Raw genomic sequence first — 10,885 nt, 5'->3', positions numbered from 1 at the left:
TACTTTTTAATGTACTAATTGAGTATTTTAATGATTTTTGAGGATATTTTATGGATGTAGTGACGTCATTTATGGACTTTTTAAGGAATTTTATGGATTTTTTACCACTTTTTAATGTAGTTAATGACGATTTTTAATGATTTTTCACGAATTTTATGGATTTTCACCACTTTTTAATGTAGTTAATTACGATTTTTAATGATTTTTCACGAATTTTATGGATTTTTACCACTTTTTAATGTACTAATTGAGTATTTTAATGATTTTTGAGGGTATTTTATGGATGTAGTGACGTCATTTATGGACTTTTTAAGGAATTTTATGGATTTTTACCACTTTTTAATGTAGTTAATGACGATTTTTAATGATGTTTCACGAAATTTATGGATTTTCACCACTTTTTAATGTAGTTAATGACGATTTTTAATGATTTTTGAGGGTATTTTATGGATGTAGTGACGTCATTTATGGGCTTTTTAAGGAATTTTATGTATTTTTTACCACATTTTAATGTAGTTAATGACGATTTTTAATGATTTTTCACGAATTTTATGGATTTTTACCACTTTTTTAATGTAGTTAATGACGATTTTTAAAGATATTTCACGAATTATATAGATTTTCACCACTTTTTAATGTAGTTAATGACGATTTTTAATGATTTTTCACGAATTTTATGGATTTTCACCACTTTTTAATGTAGTTAATGACGATTTTTAATGATTTTTCACGAATTTTATGGATTTTTACCACTTTTTAATGTACTAATTGAGTATTTTAATGATTTTTGAGGGTATTTTATGGATGTAGTGACGTCATTTATGGACTTTTTAAGGAATTTTATGGATTTTTACCACTTTTTAATGTAGTTAATGACGATTTTTAATGATTTTTTCACGAATTTTATGGATTTTCACCACTTTTTAATGTAGTTAATGACGATTTTTAATGATTTTTCACGAATTTTATGGATTTTTACCACTTTTTAATGTACTTATTGAGTATTTTAATGATTTTTGAGGGTATTTTATGGATGTAGTGACGTCATTTATGGACTTTTTAAGGAATTTTATGGATTTTTACCACATTTTAATGTAGTTAATAACGATTTTTAATGATTTTTCACGAATTTTATGGATTTTTACCACTTTTTAATGTAGTTAATGACGATTTTTAATGATTTTTCACGAATTTTATTGATTTTCACCACTTTTTAATGTAGTTAATGACGATTTTTAATGATTTTTCACGAATTTTATGGATTTTTACCACTTTTTAATGTACTAATTGAGTATTTTAATGATTTTTGAGGGGTATTTTATGGATGTAGTGACGTCATTTATGGACTTTTTAAGGAATTTTATGGATTTTTACCACATTTTAATGTAGTTAATAACGATTTTTTAATGATTTTTCACGAATTTTATGGATTTTTACCACTTTTTAATGTAGTTAATGACGATTTTTAATGATTTTTCACGAATTTTATGGATTTTCACCACTTTTTAATGTACTAATTGAGTATTTTAATGATTTTTGAGGGTATTTTATGGATGTAGTGACGTCATTTATGGACTTTTTAAGGAATTTTATAGATTTTTACCACATTTTAATGTAGTTAATAACGATTTTTAATGATTTTTCACGAATTTTATGGATTTTTACCACTTTTTAATGTAGTTAATGACGATTTTTAAAGATTTTTCACGAATTATATAGATTTTCACCACTTTTTAATGTAGTTAATGACGATTTTTAATGATTTTTCACGAATTTTATGGATTTTTACCACTTTTTAATGTACTAATTGAGTATTTTAATGATTTTTGAGGGTATTTTATGGATGTAGTGACGTCATTTATGGACTTTTAAGGAATTTTATGGATTTTAACCACTTTTTAATGTAGTTAATGACGATTTTTAATGATTTTTCACGAATTTTATGGATTTTTTAACACTTTTTAATGTAGTTAATGACGATTTTTAAAGATATTTCACGAATTATATAGATTTTCACCACTTTTTAATGTAGTTAATGACGATTTTTAATGATTTTTCACGAATTTTATGGATTTTCACCACTTTTTAATGTAGTTAATGACGATTTTTAATGATTTTTCACGAATTTTATGGATTTTTACCACTTTTTAATGTACTAATTGAGTATTTTAATGATTTTTGAGGGTATTTTATGGATGTAGTGACGTCATTTATGGACTTTTTAAGGAATTTTATGGATTTTTACCACTTTTTAATGTAGTTAATGACGATTTTTAATGATTTTTCACGAATTTTATGGATTTTCACCACTTTTTAATGTAGTTAATGACGATTTTTAATGATTTTTCACGAATTTTATGGATTTTTACCACTTTTTAATGTACTAATTGAGTATTTTAATGATTTTTGAGGGTATTTTATGGATGTAGTGACGTCATTTATGGGCTTTTTTAAGGAATTTTATGGATTTTTACCACATTTTAATGTAGTTAATGACGATTTTTAATGATTTTTCACGAATTTTATGGATTTTTACCACTTTTTAATGTAGTTAATGACGATTTTTAATGATTTTTCACGAATTTTATGGATTTTCACCACTTTTTAATGTAGTTAATGACGATTTTTAATGATTTTTCACGAATTTTATGGATTTTTACCACTTTTTAATGTACTAATTGAGTATTTTAATGATTTTTGAGGATATTTTATGGATGTAGTGACGTCATTTATGGACTTTTTAAGGAATTTTATGGATTTTTACCACTTTTTAATGTAGTTAATGACGATTTTTAATGATTTTTCACGAATTTTATGGATTTTCACCACTTTTTAATGTAGTTAATGACGATTTTTAATGATGTTTCACGAAATTTATGGATTTTCGACCACTTTTTAATGTAGTTAATGACGATTTTTAATGATTTTTCACGAATTTTATGGATTTTCACCACTTTTTAATGTAGTTAATGACGATTTTTAATGATTTTTCACGAATTTTATGGATTTTTACCACTTTTTAATGTACTTATTGAGTATTTTAATGATTTTTGAGGGTATTTTATGGATGTAGTGACGTCATTTATGGACTTTTTAAGGAATTTTATGGATTTTTACCACATTTTAATGTAGTTAATAACGATTTTTAATGATTTTTCACGAATTTTATGGATGTTTACCACTTTTTAATGTAGTTAATGACGATTTTTAATGATTTTTCACGAATTTTATTGATTTTCACCACTTTTTAATGTAGTTAATGACGATTTTTAATGATTTTTCACGAATTTTATGGATTTTTACCACTTTTTAATGTACTAATTGAGTATTTTAATGATTTTTGAGGGTATTTTATGGATGTAGTGACGTCATTTATGGACTTTTTAAGGAATTTTATGGATTTTTACCACATTTTAATGTAGTTAATAACGATTTTTAATGATTTTTCACGAATTTTATGGATTTTTACCACTTTTTAATGTAGTTAATGACGATTTTTTAAAGATTTTTCACGAATTATATAGATTTTCACCACTTATTAATGTAGTTAATGACGATTTTTAATGATTTTTCACGAATTTTATGGATTTTTACCACTTTTTAATGTACTAATTGAGTATTTTAATGATTTTTGAGGGTATTTTATGGATGTAGTGACGTCATTTATGGACTTTTAAGGAATTTTATGGATTTTAACCACTTTTTAATGTAGTTAATGACGATTTTTAATGATTTTTCACGAATTTTATGGATTTTTAACACTTTTTAATGTAGTTAATGACGATTTTTAATGATTTTTCACGAATTTTATGGATTTTTACCACTTTTTAATGTACTAATTGAGTATTTTAATGATTTTTGAGGGTATTTTATGGATGTAGTGACGTCATTTATGGACTTTTTAAGGAATTTTATGGATTTTTACCACTTTTTAATGTAGTTAATGACGATTTTTAATGATTTTTCACGAATTTTATGGATTTTCACCACTTTTTAATGTAGTTAATGACGATTTTTAATGATTTTTCACGAATTTTATGGATTTTTTACCACTTTTTAATGTACTAATTGAGTATTTTAATGATTTTTGAGGGTATTTTATGGATGTAGTGACGTCATTTATGGGCTTTTTAAGGAATTTTATGGATTTTTACCACATTTTAATGTAGTTAATGACGATTTTTAATGATTTTTCACGAATTTTTATGGATTTTTACCACTTTTTTAATGTAGTTAATGACGATTTTTAATGATTTTTCACGAATTTTATGGATTTTCACCACTTTTTAATGTACTAATTGAGTATTTTAATGATTTTTGAGGGTATTTTATGGATGTAGTGACGTCATTTATGGACTTTTTAAGGAATTTTATAGATTTTTACCACATTTTAATGTAGTTAATAACGATTTTTAATGATTTTTCACGAATTTTATGGATTTTTACCACTTTTTAATGTAGTTAATGACGATTTTTAAAGATTTTTCACGAATTATATAGATTTTCACCACTTTTTAATGTAGTTAATGACGATTTTTAATGATTTTTGTGGGTATTTTATGGATGTAGTGACGTCATTTATGGACTTTTTAAGGTATTTTATGAATTTACACCGTTTTTTAATGTAGTTAATGACGATTTTTAAAGATTTTTCACGAATTATATAGATTTTCACCACTTTTTAATGTAGTTAATGACGATTTTTAATGATTTTTCACGAATTTTATGGATTTTTACCACTTTTTAATGTACTAATTGAGTATTTTAATGATTTTTGAGGGTATTTTATGGATGTAGTGACGTCATTTATGGACTTTTTAAGGAATTTTATGGATTTTTACCACTTTTTAATGTAGTTAATGACGATTTTTAATGATGTTTCACGAAATTTATGGATTTTCACCACTTTTTAATGTAGTTAATGACGATTTTTAATGATTTTTCACGAATTTTATGGATTTTTACCACTTTTTAATGTACTAATTGAGTATTTTAATGATTTTTGAGGGTATTTTATGGATGTAGTGACGTCATTTATGGGCTTTTTAAGGAATTTTATGTATTTTTACCACATTTTAATGTAGTTAATGACGATTTTTAATGATTTTTCACGAATTTTATGGATTTTTACCACTTTTTAATGTAGTTAATGACGATTTTTAAAGATATTTCACGAATTATATAGATTTTCACCACTTTTTAATGTAGTTAATGACGATTTTTAATGATTTTTCACGAATTTTATGGATTTTCACCACTTTTTAATGTAGTTAATGACGATTTTTAATGATTTTTCACGAATTTTATGGATTTTTACCACTTTTTAATGTACTAATTGAGTATTTTAATGATTTTTGAGGGTATTTTATGGATGTAGTGACGTCATTTATGGACTTTTTAAGGAATTTTATGGATTTTTACCACTTTTTAATGTAGTTAATGACGATTTTTAATGATTTTTCACGAATTTTATGGATTTTCACCACTTTTTAATGTAGTTAATGACGATTTTTAATGATTTTTCACGAATTTTATGGATTTTTACCACTTTTTAATGTACTTATTGAGTATTTTAATGATTTTTGAGGGTATTTTATGGATGTAGTGACGTCATTTATGGACTTTTTAAGGAATTTTATGGATTTTTACCACATTTTAATGTAGTTAATAACGATTTTTTAATGATTTTTCACGAATTTTATGGATTTTTACCACTTTTTAATGTAGTTAATGACGATTTTTAATGATTTTTCACGAATTTTATTGATTTTCACCACTTTTTAATGTAGTTAATGACGATTTTTAATGATTTTTCACGAATTTTATGGATTTTTACCACTTTTTAATGTACTAATTGAGTATTTTAATGATTTTTGAGGGTATTTTATGGATGTAGTGACGTCATTTATGGACTTTTTAAGGAATTTTATGGATTTTTACCACATTTTAATGTAGTTAATAACGATTTTTAATGATTTTTCACGAATTTTATGGATTTTTACCACTTTTTAATGTAGTTAATGACGATTTTTAAAGATTTTTCACGAATTATATAGATTTTCACCACTTTTTAATGTAGTTAATGACGATTTTTAATGATTTTTCACGAATTTTATGGATTTTTTACCACTTTTTAATGTACTAATTGAGTATTTTAATGATTTTTGAGGGTATTTTATGGATGTAGTGACGTCATTTATGGACTTTTAAGGAATTTTATGGATTTTAACCACTTTTTAATGTAGTTAATGACGATTTTTAATGATTTTTCACGAATTTTATGGATTTTTAACACTTTTTAATGTAGTTAATGACGATTTTTAAAGATATTTCACGAATTATATAGATTTTCACCACTTTTTAATGTAGTTAATGACGATTTTTAATGATTTTTCACGAATTTTATGGATTTTCACCACTTTTTAATGTAGTTAATGACGATTTTTAATGATTTTTCACGAATTTTATGGATTTTTACCACTTTTTAATGTACTAATTGAGTATTTTAATGATTTTTGAGGGTATTTTATGGATGTAGTGACGTCATTTATGGACTTTTTAAGGAATTTTATGGATTTTTACCACTTTTTAATGTAGTTAATGACGATTTTTAATGATTTTTCACGAATTTTATGGATTTTCACCACTTTTTAATGTAGTTAATGACGATTTTTAATGATTTTTCACGAATTTTATGGATTTTTACCACTTTTTAGTGTACTAATTGAGTATTTTAATGATTTTTGAGGGTATTTTATGGATGTAGTGACGTCATTTATGGGCTTTTTAAGGAATTTTATGGATTTTTACCACATTTTAATGTAGTTAATGACGATTTTTAATGATTTTTCACGAATTTTATGGATTTTTACCACTTTTTAATGTAGTTAATGACGATTTTTAATGATTTTTCACGAATTTTATGGATTTTCACCACTTTTTTAATGTACTAATTGAGTATTTTAATGATTTTTGAGGGTATTTTATGGATGTAGTGACGTCATTTATGGACTTTTTAAGGAATTTTATAGATTTTTACCACATTTTAATGTAGTTAATAACGATTTTTAATGATTTTTCACGAATTTTATGGATTTTTACCACTTTTTAATGTAGTTAATGACGATTTTTAAAGATTTTTCACGAATTATATAGATTTTCACCACTTTTTAATGTAGTTAATGACGATTTTTAATGATTTTTGTGGGTATTTTATGGATGTAGTGACGTCATTTATGGACTTTTTAAGGTATTTTATGAATTTACACCGTTTTTTAATGTAGTTAATGACGATTTTTAATGATTTTTCACGAATTTTATGGATTTTTACCACTTTTTAATGTAGTTAATGACGATTTTTAAAGATTTTTCACGAATTATATAGATTTTCACCACTTTTTAATGTAGTTAATGACGATTTTTAATGATTTTTCACGAATTTTATGGATTTTTACCACTTTTTAATGTACTAATTGAGTATTTTAATGATTTTTGAGGGTATTTTATGGATGTAGTGACGTCATTTATGGACTTTTAAGGAATTTTATGGATTTTAACCACTTTTTAATGTAGTTAATGACGATTTTTAATGATTTTTCACGAATTTTATGGATTTTTAACACTTTTTAATGTAGTTAATGACGATTTTTAAAGATATTTCACGAATTATATAGATTTTCACCACTTTTTAATGTAGTTAATGACGATTTTTAATGATTTTTCACGAATTTTATGGATTTTCACCACTTTTTAATGTAGTTAATGACGATTTTTAATGATTTTTCACGAATTTTATGGATTTTTACCACTTTTTAATGTACTAATTGAGTATTTTAATGATTTTTGAGGGTATTTTATGGATGTAGTGACGTCATTTATGGACTTTTTAAGGAATTTTATGGATTTTTACCACTTTTTAATGTAGTTAATGACGATTTTTAATGATTTTTCACGAATTTTATGGATTTTCACCACTTTTTAATGTAGTTAATGACGATTTTTAATGATTTTTCACGAATTTTATGGATTTTTACCACTTTTTAATGTACTAATTGAGTATTTTAATGATTTTTGAGGGTATTTTATGGATGTAGTGACGTCATTTATGGGCTTTTTAAGGAATTTTATGGATTTTTACCACATTTTAATGTAGTTAATGACGATTTTTAATGATTTTTCACGAATTTTATGGATTTTTACCACTTTTTAATGTAGTTAATGACGATTTTTAATGATTTTTCACGAATTTTATGGATTTTCACCACTTTTTAATGTAGTTAATGACGATTTTTAATGATTTTTCACGAATTTTATGGATTTTTACCACTTTTTAATGTACTAATTGAGTATTTTAATGATTTTTGAGGATATTTTATGGATGTAGTGACGTCATTTATGGACTTTTTAAGGAATTTTATGGATTTTTACCACTTTTTAATGTAGTTAATGACGATTTTTAATGATTTTTCACGAATTTTATGGATTTTCACCACTTTTTAATGTAGTTAATGACGATTTTTAATGATGTTTCACGAAATTTATGGATTTTCACCACTTTTTAATGTAGTTAATGACGATTTTTAATGATTTTTCACGAATTTTATGGATTTTCACCACTTTTTAATGTAGTTAATGACGATTTTTAATGATTTTTCACGAATTTTATGGATTTTTACCACTTTTTAATGTACTTATTGAGTATTTTAATGATTTTTGAGGGTATTTTATGGATGTAGTGACGTCATTTATGGACTTTTTAAGGAATTTTATGGATTTTTACCACATTTTAATGTAGTTAATAACGATTTTTAATGATTTTTCACGAATTTTATGGATGTTTACCACTTTTTAATGTAGTTAATGACGATTTTTAATGATTTTTCACGAATTTTATTGATTTTCACCACTTTTTAATGTAGTTAATGACGATTTTTAATGATTTTTCACGAATTTTATGGATTTTTACCACTTTTTAATGTACTAATTGAGTATTTTAATGATTTTTGAGGGTATTTTATGGATGTAGTGACGTCATTTATGGACTTTTAAGGAATTTTATGGATTTTAACCACTTTTTAATGTAGTTAATGACGATTTTTAATGATTTTTCACGAATTTTATGGATTTTTAACACTTTTTAATGTAGTTAATGACGATTTTTAATGATTTTTCACGAATTTTATGGATTTTTACCACTTTTTAATGTACTAATTGAGTATTTTAATGATTTTTGAGGGTATTTTATGGATGTAGTGACGTCATTTATGGACTTTTTAAGGAATTTTATGGATTTTTACCACTTTTTAATGTAGTTAATGACGATTTTTAATGATTTTTCACGAATTTTATGGATTTTCACCACTTTTTTAATGTAGTTAATGACGATTTTTAATGATTTTTCACGAATTTTATGGATTTTTACCACTTTTTAATGTACTAATTGAGTATTTTAATGATTTTTGAGGGTATTTTATGGATGTAGTGACGTCATTTATGGGCTTTTTAAGGAATTTTATGGATTTTTACCACATTTTAATGTAGTTAATGACGATTTTTAATGATTTTTCACGAATTTTATGGATTTTTACCACTTTTTAATGTAGTTAATGACGATTTTTAATGATTTTTCACGAATTTTATGGATTTTCACCACTTTTTAATGTACTAATTGAGTATTTTAATGATTTTTTGAGGGTATTTTATGGATGTAGTGACGTCATTTATGGACTTTTTAAGGAATTTTATAGATTTTTACCACATTTTAATGTAGTTAATAACGATTTTTAATGATTTTTCACGAATTTTATGGATTTTTACCACTTTTTAATGTAGTTAATGACGATTTTTAAAGATTTTTCACGAATTATATAGATTTTCACCACTTTTTAATGTAGTTAATGACGATTTTTAATGATTTTTGTGGGTATTTTATGGATGTAGTGACGTCATTTATGGACTTTTTAAGGTATTTTATGAATTTACACCGTTTTTTAATGTAGTTAATGACGATTTTTAAAGATTTTTCACGAATTATATAGATTTTCACCACTTTTTAATGTAGTTAATGACGATTTTTAATGATTTTTCACGAATTTTATGGATTTTTACCACTTTTTAATGTACTAATTGAGTATTTTAATGATTTTTGAGGGTATTTTATGGATGTAGTGACGTCATTTATGGACTTTTTAAGGAATTTTATGGATTTTTACCACTTTTTAATGTAGTTAATGACGATTTTTAATGATGTTTCACGAAATTTATGGATTTTCACCACTTTTTAATGTAGTTAATGACGATTTTTAATGATTTTTCACGAATTTTATGGATTTTTACCACTTTTTAATGTACTAATTGAGTATTTTAATGATTTTTGAGGGTATTTTATGGATGTAGTGACGTCATTTATGGGCTTTTTAAGGAATTTTATGTATTTTTACCACATTTTAATGTAGTTAATGACGATTTTTAATGATTTTTCACGAATTTTATGGATTTTTACCACTTTTTTAATGTAGTTAATGACGATTTTTAAAGATATTTCACGAATTATATAGATTTTCACCACTTTTTAATGTAGTTAATGACGATTTTTAATGATTTTACACGAATTTTATGGATTTTCACCACTTTTTAATGTAGTTAATGACGATTTTTAATGATTTTTCACGAATTTTATGGATTTTTACCACTTTTTAATGTACTAATTGAGTATTTTAATGATTTTTTGAGGGTATTTTATGGATGTAGTGACGTCATTTATGGACTTTTTAAGGAATTTTATGGATTTTTACCACTTTTTAATGTAGTTAATGACGATTTTTAATGATTTTTCACGAATTTTATGGATTTTCACCACTTTTTAATGTAGTTAATGACGATTTTT

Source organism: Rhopalosiphum padi, unplaced genomic scaffold (assembly GCF_020882245.1).
Source record: "Rhopalosiphum padi isolate XX-2018 unplaced genomic scaffold, ASM2088224v1 scaffold1, whole genome shotgun sequence".
NCBI classification, from domain to species: domain Eukaryota; kingdom Metazoa; phylum Arthropoda; class Insecta; order Hemiptera; family Aphididae; genus Rhopalosiphum; species Rhopalosiphum padi.
This window is presented reverse-complemented; position numbering follows the sequence as displayed.